Raw genomic sequence first — 18070 nt, forward strand, 5'->3', positions numbered from 1 at the left:
CTTGGGGATCAGAAAGTAGCGGGAATAAAACCCCTTGCCCTTCTCATTCTCCGGAACCGCCTCTATGGCTCCTTTGTCGAGGAGCGTCTGCACCTCCTGGCGGAGGAATTGCTCGTGAGAGGGGTCCCTGAAGAGGGACGAGGGTGGGGGGCGGGAGGGAGGAAAAGATATAAACTGCAGACGGTATCCCGTCTGCACCGTGCGTAAGACCCAGCCGTCAGATGTTATTTGGGTCCACGCCTGGAGGAAACACGAAAGGCGGTTGGAAAACGGGGGGGGAAGGATCCATGGGGGACACTGGTACTACGCCCTCAGGCGCACCTTCAAAACGAAGGTTTGGGTCCAGGTGGGGCTTTAGAGGAGCTTTGGTTTTGCCCCCCTTGATTCCCCGACTGCCTGCGCCTGCCATTTCTGCCGTGGCGCCTATTAAGGTCCTGCCGCAGGCGGAACTGGGGGTACGGCCGGCGCTGCTGGTGTTGTTGCGGCCGGAAAGGTCTGCGTTGCATCCCAGGCGTGTGCATCCCAAGGGAGCGCATAATGACCCGATTGTCCTTGAGACTTTTCAGTCTGGGGTCTGTTTTCTCCGAGAACAGGTCCTGGCCTTCGAACGGGAGGTCCTGGATGGTGTATTGGAGCTCCGGTGGAAGGCCAGAAACCTGAAGCCAGAAGATGCGGCGCATCGTCACCCCCGAGGCGAGGGTACGGGCAGCCGAGTCCGCAGCGTCCAAGGAGGCCTGCAACGAGGTTCTTGCGACCTTCTTGCCCTCGTCAAGAATCGCCGCAAATTCTTGACGCGCCTCCTGTGGCAACAGCTCTTTGAACTTATCCGCTGCCACCAAGAGTTAAACGCGTAGCGGCTAAGAAGGGCTTGCTGGTTGGAAACCCTGAGCTGAAGGGCCCCCGCCGAATAGACCTTGCGGCCGAGGAGGTCCATACGCCTGGCCTCCTTGGATTTGGGGGCTGGGGCTTCCTGCGCATGACGCTCCCTCTCGTTCACCGACTGTACCACGAGGGAGCATGGTGTCGGGTGAATATGGAGGTACTCATAGCCCTTGGAGGGGGCCATGTACTTCCTTTCGACGCCCCATGCAGTAGGGGGGATGGAGGCTGGCGATTGCCAGATCGTATTGGCGTTGGCCTGGATCGTCCGAATAAAGGGCAGGGCGACCCTAGTGGGAGCATCGGAGGAGAGGATGCTGACGACGGGATCCTCAATCTCAGAGACCTCCTCAGCTTGCAGGCTCAAGTTCTGTGCTACGTGCCTGAGGAGGTCCTGATGTGCCCTGAGATCTAGCGGAGGAGGGCTATTGGAAGAAGTGCCTGCCACCGCCTCATCGGGAGAAGACGATGAGGAGACCCCCGGCAAGAGAGTGTCCAGCGGGGGGTCTGCCTCAGCCCTCGCCTCTGACTCCGGAGGGAGCTCAGGGTCTTGTTGTTTTGACCCGTCCTCCCCGTCCGGGGGGGGGTGGGGGGGTGAGACAACGACTCCCTGTGCTCTGTCGTCGCAGGCCTAGGAGGAAGCTGTTGGGGGCCCTGGGCTTGGTGATACGCCCAGGGTGTCCAGAACCCCCACTGCTGCAGTCCCTGGTCCTGTTGCGGAGGGTCTTGGAAAAGGGCCGCTTGTCTGTCAGTGCCCAGCGCATATACACTGTCAGCCTGTGACGACACCGACGGCTGTCTGGAAGGCCATGGAGGGGCCGACCGCGGCTGGTAAGAGTCTCCGTGTCCTGGCGCCGAAGATGTTCTCGGTGCCGGGGACCGGTACCGGGAGTCATACCGGTGCCGGGATCGGGACCGGGGTCTGTCTTGGACTCGGTGCCAGGATCGGGACCGGTACCGGCCGCTGACTCGGAGCCGGGAGGTCGACCGGGACCGGGACCTGCCACCAGCTCGGTGCCGGGAGGTCGACCGGGGCGCTGATCGACAGCGGGAATGGCTCCTAGAGTCCCGGTGCCGGTATCGGTGGCTGGAACCAGACCGGGACCGTCTGGAGGCCGATCGGTGCCGCGAATACGACCGGTACCGCCGAGGGGAGCGGTGCCGGGACTGCGAGCGGCGGCAGGATCTTGAGCGACCACGGTGCCGGGACCTTGACAGCGAGCGTGAGTCCTGAGACGGCGCTCTCATCATTGGTTTGTCTCTGGACGCCACCCGCACCGGAGGTACCGGGGGTGGAGGCTGAGTTGGCTCAGTCAGGGCAATGAGGTCCCGTGCCGAAGCGAAGGTCTCCGGCGTCGATGGGACCAATAGCTCAACCCCAGATCTTATGGGGGAGCTCGGCGGGACCGGACTCGACGGACCCTCCGGGCCTGGAGTCAACGGGATCCCTGTCGGTAGCGCTGCAGCAGATGTAGGTGCCGGGCGCTCCAATCGAGTCTGCCTGGATGGAGTTGCAGACTTCGAGGGCCTTGCTTCTGTACCCGGTGCCAGGGAAGGTCGGTGCCGGGGAGTCTTTCCGGTGCCGGCGCGATCCGGTGCCGGTGTCAAGGTGACGGTCTGCGAAGCTGCCGGGTCGAGTGCCGCTTCCATGAGGAGTCCTAAGTCTCTGGTCTCTCTCCTTCTTTGTTCTAGGCTTAAAAGCCTTACAAATGCGGCACTTGTCCAATATGTGCAATTCCCCCAGGCACTTTAGGCACGCGTCATGAGGGTCGCTGGTCGGCATCGGCTTCTTACAGGCCACACATTGCTGGAAGCCCGGCGAACCAGGCATGGGCCCGGTGCCGGGAAGGGCTACGGCCCAAACTGGCTAACAAATATTTACAAATATTATTTACACTATTTACTATATTACTACTTAACTAACTACACTTAACTACTAACTACAACTATAAACAGTAGAACAAGGAGAGCTAGGGACGTGGAGGACAGCTATGCCGCGCTCCACAGTTCCAACGACCGACACGGCGGTAAGAAGGAACTGAGGAGCGGGTGGGCCGGCAGGGGTATATATCAGGCGCCATGGCGGCGCCACTCTAGGGGGCGACCTGCCGGCCCACTGGAGTTGCTAGGGTAAAAAGTTTCCGACGAACGTGCACGCACGGCGCGCACACCTAACTGGAATGGATATGAGCAATCACTCGAAGAAGAACCACTGGCACTGCTCCCAGCGGGTCTCAGCCAGCCATCATGGGGGACTGCAGCCCAGGGCCTGGGTGTGCCTGGCAGAATCGTGGGATCCCACCACAAAGGGGGTGTGCTCCAGCTGGGAGGGGGCAAAGGGACAGCTACCCAGTAGGTGGGACAACTACTTGAGTCTGCATCAACACATTTCCTGCCACAAGCTAAATGGAGCTAACCAGCTTCAAAGAGGCATCCCTGGGTCCATGCTGGGCCTTGCACACATTAACTAAATTGGCTTTAAGCCGGATCATAAGGAGTTAGAACAAAGCCTACAGGACCCACATGCTCTGCAAAGGGGACGCAGGAGCAGCCTGAAGCCAGCCAGCTGCAACCTGTTGGCATATGTCAGCTGCAAACGTTTGCCCTGGATACCAGACATGCTGTGGCAGGGCTCATGGGTTGCAGCCAGCAGCATCCACATAGCTAAAGCACATTTGGCCCGTTAATTGCCATAATCCACAAGGTAGCTTTGGCCCCCAGATGCTGTCCTGGGGAAGGGACTGGCCCCCACGTAGGGCTGCTGAGGTTTCTACCTTTTGAAGTAGCTAACCTGGAGAGGGAGGACTCCTATCAGGGCCCATCCCTCCCTCCTAGTAATGCAGGCTCCCTCCATTCCTAGGGGCCATCTTGAGCAGTGACAGGGCTCCCTGCCGTCCCACATGACCTGGCACAGCTCCCATGCAGGACTCAGTGTCCAGTCTAAACTCCCCAGCGATTCTCATCACATTTGTACTGCTGCCAGAGGGCACAGCCAGGTAAGGTTGCAGTGTGCCGGGCACTCAGCAAACACACAGTGACAATAACTGCCCCACACAGCTCACACGCCTCCTCGAACAGCGCCTTCCCCTCAGCGGTGTTCACACACTTCTGATTTCTGTTCCCTTTGCTGTTGTTCTTAGTTAGCTCCTCCAGCCCCCAACCATCTGCACGGAGTCCAGTTCCTGCCAGGGTTCCAGATTTCACTGGCCCTCCGACCCCAGTTTCTGCCAAGTTCTCTTTGCAGACAGGAGACACACAGAGACTTGGAGGCCTGCCACAGAGGGTGTGCAGAATGGCTATGGTGCTGGCCCAGGGCATTCCGGACAGGAACCATCTCTTATACATCCACCTCCACATCTCATTCTCCCTTTGCACAGTGTCCAGCACAACAGAGCCCTGACCCTGCCTGAACCTGTAGGTGCTGCTGTACTACAGGAGCAGTGGAGACTCTGAGATGCATTCAGATGGCACACGGACATTCCCGTCTCCATGGAGTCAGGCTGACAGCATGTGGAGCAGCACTTCTGAAGGTCACAGGAACCAGCCTGTTCTACAGCAAGCATTTGATTAGCCCCCCAGCACCAACCCAGCTAGCAAAAGCCAAGGCTATTTTTAGGACTAAACAAATGCTGCTGAGATGGAGGCACTAGGAGGCTCCTTCCCATAATTAGAAATTCACAGATTTTTTTTTAAATTTGCCCTGCGAGGAAGCCATGTGTTTTTGCAGAGCTGCTACTGATCGAGAGAGATGGGTCTGTTTGGGGCTGTCCATTGGCCCCCAGCTGGGCCAGGTTAGTACAAAGGGACATGCAACAAATGACATGGTAACATCAAAGCGTCTGTCAGTTATCAAGCTCCTGGTGAGAGTAGGAAGCGCATTCTGGACCCACCAGAGTCCCGCTCAGGGTCAGGATTTCGACCCCAGGAGCTGGTCAGACTGATGGGCCCCAGTCTCACATCCACCCCTTACCATTTCCCCTTCAGGTTTCTGTGCTCACTCACATGGGACTTGTCCAGACACCAGCTGCCTCCAGCTTCCCCAAGACAACTCAGCTTCTGAGCCCAACAGGGTATCCCACATACCATCATGTGGCCGCAAGGGCACCCTGGGTATCTGGTGTCACTGGGGCAGGGGAGTATTTACAGACACCTTTTTCCAAGCACCACACCCCATTTTCCCTTTGCTCGCAAAAGCAGTGAACTCCACTCCAGCCCCAGAACAGCATCCGCCCTCTGCCCAAATCCAAGCGCTCTCCTGACACAGACGGGCCAGCTGTGGGAACCCCGGGAGAAAGAATTACAACCCACTCAGTTACTCACACCCACAGGCTCCATGTCAGCAAACAGACAAGACAGCTGTGTGTTACGCTCACTAGGACCCAGGAAATCTCAAACCCTGAACAACATTCCTCTGGACTCTGGTGCAAGCCCCACTGAAAGCTGCCGGTGCTTTCGTTCTAACCCCAAGGGAACTGGCTTGAAGCCTTGGAGCACCTCTCTGCACATGTGTGGGTCTCAGGGTGCTTTACACAGACGGGGAGTTAGCACAGCAGCTGAGTCCCAGATGAGGACAGCTAGACAGAGGTTAAACAGCTTTCACAGGCCCAAGAACAAGTCAGCAGTAGAATCTCCACAGCCCGAATCTCTTGCATAACCTCACAGAACATCTGTTCTCTCATTTGCATGATATTACCTGGAGCGCTCCACCATCACATGCTGAGGAGGGAGCTCCAGGAGCCATCCCGCAGGATGTGGGCATGCAGCTCAGAGACCCCATTTCTACCTTCTCCATGACCCTCCCTACTTGCAGCATCAGACCTGTGGGGGCTACCAGGTTATGAACCAGACAAGGACCTGACCCACAAGGAGGAGACATGGTGGGTAGGAAATGGCATGGTGACAGGCCATGAAAGAGACTGCAAACAAGATGAGGGGGGAGAACATCTGTAACCATGAGTTCACGTGTCTGGCAGTGATCTGCACTCTCCTCATGCTCAGCAAAGTGAAGGCTCCTCTCAGCCAGGAGCTGGGTACCTATGGGTTCTGTTAAGACTCAAAACCTGAACCAGGCTGACAAACTGCCACCCTCCCCAACGATAACCCCACTGCATCACAGAAAGTGCAGCTGGGGGGAGGAGACTGTCCCTGTCAAGGCCTCCAACTCTCCTCCCCATGGGAACTTGGATGAATTCTTACGTAGTAGCTGGTGCATAGCTGAGGGTCTGGGACCCTCGAGTCCTGTCGTTCCCTCCCTTAATGTCTGGCCCTGAAGCCCTTTCCCTGCCTGCATGGCACAGTCCAGGATTTCACACCCCCAAAGCTCTGCCTTCATCTGATACCCCTCAAGGGGCGCACGATGTTCCATGCAAACCCCAGCCATGCCATCGCCCAGGGGCAGGTCCTAGAAGCAGCTGGTTCTTCCCTAGCTGTTGAGTTCTGTGACTGCAGGCTCAGGATTCACCAGTGGCCAAAGGTCACACAAAAGACACACACTGCATCTATAGCTGGCCTCACCGGCCAGCAGCAAACACATCTGTCCCAGGAACCCAAACAAGGTTTCCACCACATCAAGCCTCATCCTAAGAGCAACTAGGCCGGGCTAATGCCAGAATGGAAAGTCCTTCCTCTGGGATTGTTAGTTCCATTCAAGGGATGCCTGCTGGCACCTCCCATTTCTCTCCCCATTGTGACCCTTCACATGGCAACCCGGTAAACCCCCGAGACATGGAGCGCCATCCACAGCCCCCCCCCAAGACATGGGGCTACAGGGCAAGTCACCACACATTGTTTCATTACAAAGGAGCTGTCCTTTTCCAAATGAGGAGGCCTTCCGATTGGGTGAGGCTGGCCCTCTAAGCCAATCATACCACAGATTGTCACAGGACCGACACCTCTTGCTCCAGAGAGGCACTCTGGATTTGCCCTCCTGGGTATAATTCCCATCACTGGCTCCTTGGCATGGGTGTAGTGGTAGGACAGCGTGCCCCTGCAGCGGCTGGCTCTCCTAAGCCCCTAATGAGACCTTTCCTAAGGTATCCTCAGCTCTGGCGTCACAGGCCACATGTTATATCACATCTCTACGGGCACGTTCTGAGCACCCAATGGTGGGGGAGCTGGTGGTGACGGAGCCGCGCAGACCGGCCTTACTGCAAGGCTACCCTGATTTGTTCGGCTCTGGCTTGTGACTTTAACCAGGGCTCCAAGTCCTGCCAGAGCTTTGGTGCCAAACCTGCAACCCGGGAGACTGTGCATGCAGGTGGTGTGGGAGGGGACAACCCATTGCATGGAGGCAGCACTTCCTTTGGGTGCCAGGTTAACACCCACGCCGCCGGCACACCACAAAGCAGCCCATCTCCAGGACTGCATTTTAAGCACAAGAGCCCAGAAGAGTGCAATAGCACAACCACTCTGTGACACCCCAGTGTGTTTCCATCGTTGGCAGAAGGGGAAGAGCAGCTTCCCGGGGCACCGTGGCAGGCAGACAGAGAGCCCTTGTGAGTCCCCGGGGTGCAGGGTATGGAGCTGCACAGCAGCATTTCAGTGGACGATAGAGTGAACTTTTCCCTCCCCTGTCAAAGTGCCTGCAGTGCCTATTCCCCTCTGGCCAGGGGTGGCTATCACACACACAGAGGAGTTCAACAGCACACAGAATATCTGAGTGCAGACCCCCTGCCTGCTGCTTGATTCAAGGCCTCTGCCCAGCGAAGCCTGAAGTAATCCTGTGACTTTGGCTGCCCCTGTAAAACAGAGTGAATAGACAGCTTCCTTCCAGGCAGTGGGACCACAGTAGCTTTGTGAAGTGAGCAGCAGGTTGTAATCTGCACAGATTGACTGTGAGCTCTGTGGGCAGGACCATCCCGTACTATGTCTCTGAACAGCACCTGGCCCAACAAGGCCCCTACTGTGTTACTGCGACACCAGTGCAACTTGAATACACCAGAGTGAAATCCTCCTCTGAGCCCCGTGAGGCACTGGGAGGGTGGAAAGCCACTGGCCAGCCCCAGCTCCACCTGACTCCCATTAGGGCAGCTTCTGAGCACCTCACAATCTTCAAGGTATTTATCTGTGTCGTTATCCCCAGTGGTCGGAGAGGCTTAGTCAACAGGGAATCTGAGGAAGAGCAGGGGCTGGAACCCAGGTTTCCCATGTCCTAGGGCATGAGCCCTAATCTCAGCACCTTCCTTCCTCTCTGACTGAGCGGGCTACAGCATTAAAATAGTTAAAAATTGCCCCACTTTGCAAGAAATCCTAAGCTATAAAGAGTAGGATGGGAGCTGCTTTACAGCACCACTGAGAACTGCAAAAGCTCTGCCCTGTTCTGGATGCCAGAAGAACACGTTGAATGTGAGCAAGCCGCTGGTATGGTGGAAGGAAAGGCAGATCTCAAACCACAGTGCTGCGGCCCAGGCAAGGGCACAGCGAGTTCATGCTGTCCTGGCACGGCAGCCGCCGAGCGGAACTCACAACAGAGCCCTCACTTCCAGAACTCGGTCAGCTCCAGCCAGGAAAATATTACTTCATACTCCACAATGTGAAGAAGGAAAGGATTAAATTCAGCTTTCTGCCCCTCGCCCCTCTGAACTCTGCCTGATAGGGTGGGACACAGCCCAGGGGTCTGAGCAGCGCGGTGCAGCCACTGCATGCCAGAAAGGGCACAAGCTGCCAAAGAACGTGCCAGTTTCTCCTCTGCCGTGGAGGGCAAGTCCCAGCAGAGAACCCTGGAGCAGAATGAAGAACAGGCGCACTGGGGTTAGCGCCTCTCTTGCTAAGGGGGAACAAAGCACCTACCACATCTCCAGGAATCCCAGCACAAAGCTTTAGACACAACAAAGCACCTTGTGTTCTTGTGGCCTTTATGCTCGAGTCAGGAGGAGACGAGGTGGGGGAGGTATAAGGGTGCCCCGTTTGGTTTTCGAAGGGGACTCAAGAAGGCAAACACCACCAGTGGTGCAAGGAGTCTCTCCGGACAGAGGATCCGACGACTCCATGAGGGTAAGGTGTGGGGGTGCCATTAACCAGATGGCTTACTCAGACATCTTCCCTTCAGCCTGGGTGTCTACTCTTCCATAGTGGTGCTCTATCTAGGTGCCCACCCCCAACACCCTCCCACACACACTCGGAAGGAGACCACGTTCTATGCTGCCTCCCCTCCACAGAGCCTCCAACAATAATGCATTTGCTCAAATGCACAAGAGTAAAGCTCAACTGAACTCAGACATGGACTAAAGCAACCCCCTTAGCCGCCTGCTCTCTTGGCTCAGCCAACCCAGCCGTTTGAGCAGGGGGGCAGGTAAAACAAGCCTACATCTCCGGTGTCTGCGCCTGTCCTCTGTAGGGGAAACAGTTGTTCTACATCCCGCCACAAATCCAGCCAAGCAGCTTAACTGTGCGCACAGCGGCAACCGCAGATCAGGAAACCTTGGCGCCCAATGGAAAGCAGATGACAGAAATTGTGCTGGGGATGGGGCGTATGTGCCAAATCCCATAAACAGATATATGGAGGGAACCAGCAGCTCCAACGCTTGGGAGTGAAGTGCCAGAGCAGGGCAGTTAGCCAGGGATAGGGGCCATGCACAAGCCTGTCTCAGCACGGAGGTGCTTTAACATTGTGTAAAGATAATGATTGTTTTCCCTGGGGGATTTGGTGTTCTCAGCCCCCCCAAAACCCATAGTCCCTAGAATCCCCCACTGACTTGGAGGTGGGAGTTTGTTCTCAACACATGCACTGACTGTCTCCATCACCACTAGGCTTCTCCTGGGGAACACGTGGCCAGCCGGGAGCAGATGAGTAGCCACTCCGTGCCACAGCACAAGGGTCCCAAAGAAAAGGCCCTGCAAAAATTGCAGTTTTTGGGTTTGTTTCTTTAATTCCTGGCAATGTCTTCGGTGAACATCTGCATTTCAAGAGAAATGCATGGCCAGAGAGCCTCTGCTGCACTGCTGTGATTGTCCCATAGCACGGAGGCTGAAGCAGGCATCCCTGCTTCTGCTAGGGAGGATAGTGGGCTGATCTCATCGTGGAAGGGGCAGGCCAGAAAGGGGCCTGACTCGCTCCACACTGAACTCCGGCCCAGACTGCCACTGCTGCTTCCTGTCCAGCCAGAGGGGTGGGCCTGACACCACAGTGATGAGGAGCCTGGTCACCACAGGTCGCAGCTGGCCAGGGAGACACTGCAGTAATTGAGAATAGGATCCTCTGCTTGGAGAGGGTCTATCCCATCCTGCAACCCTGACCACCAGGCCAGGGTCTCCTCATGCCCCAATACCCTCACCTCCAGAATGGCCAGTCCCAAACACCCAACAGCTGATGGAGCAACTCCACTTGATGATTACCTGTTCTGTTCACTTCCTCTGGGGTACCTGGAATTGGCCACTGTCGACAGACAGGATACTGGGGTGGATGGACCTTTGGTCTGACCCGGTATGGCTGTCCTTATGTTCTCCTGGCACCGTACAGAGTATGGGCTCCCAGATCTGGGAACCAAAGCTCAACTTCCCGTCACTCCCCCTCTTCACCAAGTCAGCCTACACACCCCAGTCAGGGGCAGGCAGGCAGTCTCCAGCTCCTCAGGGCCCAAACTCCCCACTCAAACCCCAACCAGGGCGGGGATCTATAACAACACTCGATAAAACAAACACATTTTGATTTTTTTTAATTATTAGTTTTTATTTAACATTTTTCTTTAAAAATAAATCTGTTTAATGTTAAATTTGAAACTATGAAAACCTATCTTAAGGCCTAAACTTCCTGTAATCTCCTAAAACCTTTTAAACAAAAAACACAATACTGTGTCAACGAGCCCCATCTCCAGCGTAAGGAGTAAAGGGTGCTGCTGCTCTTTTAATTATAGAATTGCAGCTGTTCAGGCCAGCTGAAGCTAGGTATTGTAGATGTCACAATCCTAGAACTGGAAGGGACCTCAAGAGGTCATCTAGCCCAGTCCTCTGCACTCAAGGCAGAATTAAATATTATCTGGCCCATCACTGACAAGTGTTTGGTCAACCTGCTGGACGGAGATTCCACAATCTCCCTAGGCAATTTATTCCAGTGCTTAACTGACAGAAAGTTTTTCCTAACATCCAGCCTAAACTGCCCTTGCTGCAATTTAAGCCATTGCTTCTTGTCCTTCTTAACCTCTGAGGATAGGATAATTTTTCTCCCTCCTCCTTGTAACTACCCTGAAAACTGTTATGTACCCTCTCAGTCTTCTCTTCTCCAGACTGAAAAAACTGGGTTTGTTTAATCTTCCCCCACAGGTCATGTGTTCTAGACGTTTAATAATTTTTGTTGTTCTTCTGTGGACTTTCTCCAATTTGTTCACATCCTTCCTGAAATGTAGCACCCAGAACTGGACACAATACTCCAGTTGAGGCCTAATCAGCACGGAGTACAGCGGAAGAATTACTCCTCATGTCTTGCTTACAATACTCCAGCTAATATAACCCAGAATGATGTTTGCTTTTTTTTGCACAGTGTTACACTGTTGAACCATATTTAGCTTGTGATCCACTATGATCCCTAGATCGCTCTACCCCAGTACTCCTTCCTAGGCAGTCATTTCTCATTTTGTATGCGTGCAACTGATTGTTCCTTCGTAAGTGGAGTACTTTGCATTTGTCCTTATTGAATTTCATCCTATTGACTTCAGACCACTTCTCCAGTTTGTCCAGAACATTTTGAATTTTAATACTGACCTCCAAAGCACTTGCAACCCCTTCCAGCTTGGTATCACCCACAAACTTTAGAAGTGTACTCTCTGTGCCATTATCTAAATCACTGATGAAGATATTGAACAGAACCAGACCCAGAACAATGTCACGTGCTGCGGTATGTATCTGTATTATTTTCGGTCACTACAATGGCATGAGAGCTGGTATTTACATCTTCCCGTTGGGAGCACTTCCAGTTTGTTGTGTGGAAAAGCTTTTGCACCTCAATTCCTTTGGGAGTCAGGTTAGCTAGCAAGTGCCCTGAGAGCATTGTCTTCAGTTGGACTAGTTCCTTCAAAGCTGGGAAACCAACTGGGAGCTAAAGCAGCAGGAGAGCTTGTTTCCCCCTTGATTCCAGTCAAGGACTGAAAACTAAGTGGGAGAGGAGCTCTATTCATTCTAAACACCTGACGGTCATGGGGCCACGTTTTCAAAGGTCTTCAGGCACCAAAATTCCACCAGGCACCTAAGCAGACTCGCTCTCAGGAGGGACCATCTTTTCATTGTCTGTATAGCAACCAGAGCCCTGATGGGGGTCTCCAGATGGTACTGCAACACAGACAAACAATAACTGCCTTAACAACAACATGCCAAACCGCCCAGCGCTCCCTTCCCCACTACTGCGCTGGGCGCTGGCTCAGTACTGACTCACAGACACCACTTCTGGGTTTCCCTTGGAGGTCTCTCATCCGAGTCCCAACCAGGCATTACCCTGTTTAACTTGAGACTGGATGAGATCATAGCATGAGGATGAGGTTCCAGGGAAGCCTCACTGGAAAGAGCCCATTTACAGGAGAGTTTGAGCAAGACGGGACATGACAGCAGACAAGGCGAGAACGCTGGGATGGGCACAGCGTGAGGGAGGGATTGACCTAAGTGAAAGTGAGAAGTGTACTGGGGAGTATTTGCACAGCCAGGAGGAAGCTGGAATACACTCAATTACTGGCTCTCACCACAGACAAGTGGGAACTGAAAGGCAAACGTTGTTTGAGGCTCTCCAGTTTCTTGGCAGGTGACAGTCATGACCAGCCCAGGCATGCTGGGGGCCTCCTTGGTCCCCTGTGACATGAAATACACCCAGGTCCAGGATTACTGGCCTTCGCAGTGAGTACTCCTTGCCAAGAACCACAAGCGCCTCTTCCTCTGGATGCCTTTGTGGTGTGTGGGCTGCAGTCCCACCCTGCTGGCTGCTTTCCCATCATCTCTCACCAGAGACTATTAGTACCTTCACTGCAAAAAGTTGTGTGTGCTTCGCTCGAGTTAAACTAGCAGCAATTTGGCTTTTAACTCAGATTAGCTGCTCGAATGAAAGCCTGTAAGAGAGCTGGGGTTGAACTCAAGCTACTAACCCGAGTTAGGAACACACCTTTCATTTGCAATCATGACATACTCATAGACCAAGTTTTCTGAACCTGGCTGCCTCCTCCTGCCAACAGAATGGACACATAGGACCCCCCACCAGTGTCTTGTCCATGACTGTTACTCTGTGTGCATGCTAAGGGGAGGCTGCTTTCTGCTTGACCTCTGCAGTGTTAACGAGTAAACATTTGCTTTGTTACTGAAGCCATGGGTGTGAAGGGGTATCTGAAATGTTTGGAAGGGAATAAAAAAAGAGTGCCCCATGCTAGAACTGTCCCATTGCTCAGTTATCCCTTAATTTGGATCCCTGAGTAGCCAGAGTAAATCATCCCCATTTTAGAAGCATCTTCTTTGCATGTTTGGTTTCCTGGAAGACCTAATTTCAGAAGTAAAACACTAACTGTATTTTGGACATGTCACTCGTCACCTACAATTCCAAAGCCAATAAGAAAATCTTTCAACAGGTTTTAGCCACGCTTTCAGCCGAGGCATTTGCTGGGAATAATGTTATCTGTTCCCTGAAATATTTGGAATTATGCACAAGTTACAGAGTTGAGGGAGCTACAGTCTAACTCAGAGTTCACTTTTCCCTTCCCACTTATCTCCCAATACTCAAGTCACATCAGCTTCAGGCAGCAGCTCCAGATTCTCTCTCAGGAAATAAGGGAGCCTCCAATATGATAAATATTTTCCACTGGAAACATTCATCAATTCCTCAACTGAGGCACTGAGGCAGCCGGGTCCATTCTTCACTGGATTCCATTTGACTTGTGGCTTCTCTCCCAACCCAGAGTTTTTGGTCCAACAAGAGTTGGCTGAGGGAGGATGGATTTTTTCCTATTCTAAAAGCAAAGTTGATGAATGTTGTTCTGAGTTCAAAATAAGGGGTTTGGAGTAATTACCCTTAGAAGTGGCCAAGATGCAAGTATCTTAAGAAATGAGAGCTGGGGACACAGTCATGGCTACTTTGAGTTCCATAGCAGGATCTGAGAGCAAGTCCAACAGGTCAGAGTACAAATAGATAATCGCGGAAGAAACCAAATTACCACCTGACCTTTCCTACATCCTGGGGATATTAGTGACTGCAGCATGAGCTAACACACCACTTTACCTCCCATGTTAAACTTGCAGCGGGGAGGAGGAAGGGGAGGGAAGAGCAGAAAAGAAATTATTTAGGCTGTATTTACTCAGCTGTTTTCGTTCTCTGCTCTTGCAGCAAGAGTCACAGAGTGAAATCCCTGGTGGTTCTGAGAACTGCTCTAAAAATAAAAGAAAAAATGCTGTATAAATTAACGGGGGAGAAGAGGAGGCTGCTATTCCATTCTTGTCAGTAGAAAGGCTGTTTAGCATCCAAAGGAGACAGTGTCAGCATTAAAGGTAAGCAAGCAGACATATCATTTCAGGGTATTCACACCTCCTCACTTTTGGGAAGCTCATTTTGGGGCAGTGATTGAAGGGCCTTAGTTAGCCAAATCCCATGCAGCTCCACAAGATTTTATTCCCCACCTCAGTGTTAAACATCAGCCTTGGGAGTCAGTGGACACAGAAGAACGTTCCTCCCAAAGAGAATGAGAGCGTCCCTGCAATCTAATAAATGAAACTGCAAAATATAGTGTAAACAGGTCAGAATCGCTGCAGGTCTGCCCCGGTCTTTTACAAGGCATATATATATGACGTATAGATTGGGACTTCAGAGAGTTACATGGAGAATACAACTGCTTGGGTTTAGAGTAAGAGAAATTGCTACATTTCTCATCCTTTTGTATCTGTTCTCCAGCTGCAAGGAGTTTAAGATGTGTTCATCAGTAGCCATCCGTATCAAAGCATTAATTCCTTCCACCAACTTCCTGGGTTCAGCTTTCATTTTACAAAATCATTTCAAGTCAGTCCCAGTACTTCTGGGTAGCACACAGAAAATGGCCCAGCTTCCTAACACAAACAGATGGGAAGAGAGGCGCCCCACTCCCAGCCCGGCCGTTATTCCCATTTTTAAAAAATGTTAAACTTTCCAAACAGACGTGACCGAGAAACCAAGCCAGACAATCATTAATACACAGGAGGCCAGACTACAGCTGACAAGCCAAAGAAAGAGAGGCTTTCTGACTGGAGACCCCCCGGAATGAGTGAATTCCTAATATCAGGCTCCAGAATTCTGCCATCTGCAAAGAAGATGCCCACAATCTCCATTTACGGGCGGCCTGACACAAAGGGTTAAAGCCAGCCTCTAAAATGGCAACGAAAATCAGAAAGAGCTGCAAGCATCAATCTCCATGTAGTCTGCATGGAGAGGCCATTTAGCTCAGCTAGGATCCCTCACCCCTCACCAGGCCTCTACAGGCAAATGTCACAGCCCGCTCCACCAACTCTCTGTCTAGAGCCACAATGGGCCATGCCAAGTCTCCACCACACCCATTTGCTTGTCTGTTGGATCCCCATACTCTGTTTGGTGCATTGGACCCTAAGCCCCAGCAGGGTTTCTCTCTTTTCAAATCTGCACAGGGTCCAGCCCAGTGGGGTCCGGATCCCAGCCAGGGCCTTGGGCACCACTCACAACACCAACAAAACACACACCTCTCCTGGGCAGCGCTCCAAGTTCACTTTACAGCCATTTCAAAGCCACTCCATGCTAAGAGCCTGCCTGTCCCCAGCCAGAGCCTGGAACAAGCTTGAGAAACTCCTCCATATACACTGCCTCTCAGGGCCTGGTTCCTGACTCCAGGCTCAGCCAAGACGCACTCCATGGTTTCTGAGGAAGTCAAAAGCCAGGCAGATGGAGTCAACATGAGTTTGGGGTTTTACATCCAAGATCCCCCTGTAACCACCCCAGCCTAGCCTGCACCCACAGCCATCAGCGGGGAAGGTCCTGCAGCCCCCTCCTCAGGCACACTGAGAATGGCCCCTGGAGAAGAGAGCATCATCACCCAGGACACACCTTCCTCTGAATGCTGGGGGCACTTGCACTCCTCTGAGGTGGCTGCAACACATCCAGCACCCTCATGCACCGGGAGCCCAATGAGGACAGCAGTCACTTTATACCATTCTGCCCCTCTGTCCACTCCATGAGATGGGCTGGCATAATGCATGCACTCCCTCCCTGAAGCACTGGGGTGCAACACACCCACCTGTACCTACCTCACCCTGGGGTGGGGGACTCAATGGACACAGCCTCTCCCCCCACCATCCCACCCTGAGATGGGCAGCTGCAATGCACACAGCCTGGCCCCCCCGCTCACCTCCCCAGAGTAGGGGGGGGAGGCACAGTGCACACAGCCCCCTTCCCAGCTCAGCTCCCCTCCCCAGGGCTGGAGGGCACAGTGCACACAGCCTCCTACCCAGCTCAGCTCAGCTCCCCTCCCCGGGGCTGGGGGGCACAGTGCACACAGCTCCCCCAGCTCAGCTCCCCATCCCCGGCTGGGAGGCACAGTGCACACAGCTCCCCACCAGCTCAGCTCCTCGCCCCGGGGGGCACAGTGCACACAGACCCCCCCCAGCTCAGCTCCCCTCCCCGGGGCTGGGGGGCACAGCGCACACAGCCCCCCCCCCCCCCAGCTCAGCTCCCCATCCCCGGCTGGGAGGCACAGTGCACACAGCTCCCCCCCAGCTCAGCTCCCCTCCCCCGGCCGGGGGGCACAGCGCACACAGCCCCCCCCAGCTCAGCTCCCCTCCCCGGGGCTGGGGGGCACAGCGCACACAGCCCCCCCCAGCTCAGCTCCCCTCCCCGGGGCTGGGGGGCACAGCGCACACAGCCCCCACCCCCAGCTCAGCTCCCCTCCCCAGGAGGCACAGTGCACACAGCCCCCACCCCAAGCTCAGCTCCCCGGGGCTGGGGGGCACAGTGCACACAGCCTCCCCCAGCTCAGCTCCCCTCCCTGGGGCTGGGGGGCACAGTGCATACAGCCCCCGCCCCCAGCTCAGCTCCCCTCCCCGGGAGGCACAGTGCACACAGCCCCCACCCCAAGCTCAGCTCCCCTCCCCGGGGCTGGGGGGCACAGTGCACACAGCCTCCCCCAGCTCAGCTCCCCTCCCCAGGGCTGGGGGGCACAGTGCACACTGCCCTCCCCAGCTCAGCTCCCCTCCCCGGGGCTGGGGGGCAGAGCGCACACAGCCCCCCCCCCACAGCTCAGCTCCCCTCACTGGGGCTGAGGGGCACAGTGCACAGAGCCCCCCCCCAGCTCTGCTCCCCTCCCCGGGGCTGGGGGGGCACAGAGCACACAGCCCCCCCCCACAGTCAGCTCCCCTCCCCGGGGCTGGGGGGCACAGCGCACACAGCCCCCCCCAGCTCAGCTCCCCTCCCCGGGGCTGGGGGGCACAGCGCACCCCACCCCTCCCCCGGCTGGGGCACGGGCCGCCTGCCAGCCACGCTCCGACAGTCACACACGCCGGGCCGAGACCCACCTCTCCGCCGGCGCCAGCCCCGTCCGCCCCGCCGCAGCCCCGCGTCCCTCGCGCCTCAGCCAGGCAGCGGCGAGCTCGGCTGTCTCCCCTCGCCCCGCCTCTCCCCGCCAGGCGGAAACAGCCGAGATGCAGCGGAACGACCCGAGCCCCTCCCGAAAACCCACGAACGAAGGCGGAGACACCCGAAACAATCTGAGGGCCCTCGGAGGCTCCGAGGACACCCGAGCGCAAGGAGGAGATAACCCCGCCCCCTTCCCGACCCCACAGGGGATAACGGCGACTCCCGAGCAGGAACGGAAACAACCGAGTCCGCCCCCCCACAGCCCGCCATTATGTCACATTATTTATTTTACGTTTATTTTAATGAAACGGGAAGGATGTTGTTGTTGCCCCCAAATTATAGCCGGGTGGGTCCACCCCCCCGACAGGTCCCCTGGCAGCGCCCCCACCCAGGGCAACTAGTCCCTCAGCAGGGCCAAGGCCAGCGCACCCGTCCCCCGGCCGCTCCCCTCAGTGACCCCCCCCACCCTCAGAGCCCACCGGGCCGCTCCCCTCAGTGACCCCCCCGGCTCGCCCCTCAGAGCCCCTCCTGGTTTTCCTCTCAGTAACCCCGCCCACCCGGTTCCCCTCAGAGCCCCGCCGGCCGCTCCCCTCAGTAACCCCGCCCACCCCGTTCTCCCCAGAGGCCCCCCCCCCACCCCGCGTCCCGGCTTCTCCCCTCAGTAAC

At 55.2% G+C, this 18070-nt stretch overlaps 1 protein-coding gene across 1 annotated transcript in view; it reads right to left on the minus strand.

The window, feature by feature from the left end:
• The window catches only part of PIK3R2 (phosphoinositide-3-kinase regulatory subunit 2), a 50280-nt gene extending 32848 nt beyond the window's left edge, over nt 1–17432 (minus strand). The window contains exon 1 of the mRNA XM_050934294.1: nt 17344–17432. The gene's annotated coding sequence lies outside the window, so the exon portion shown is untranslated. The remainder of the gene's footprint in view (nt 1–17343) is intronic.
• Between the last annotated feature and the right edge of the window lie 638 nt (nt 17433–18070).

This window comes from Gopherus flavomarginatus, chromosome 24 (assembly GCF_025201925.1).
Source record: "Gopherus flavomarginatus isolate rGopFla2 chromosome 24, rGopFla2.mat.asm, whole genome shotgun sequence".
Lineage (NCBI taxonomy): Eukaryota > Metazoa > Chordata > Testudines > Testudinidae > Gopherus > Gopherus flavomarginatus.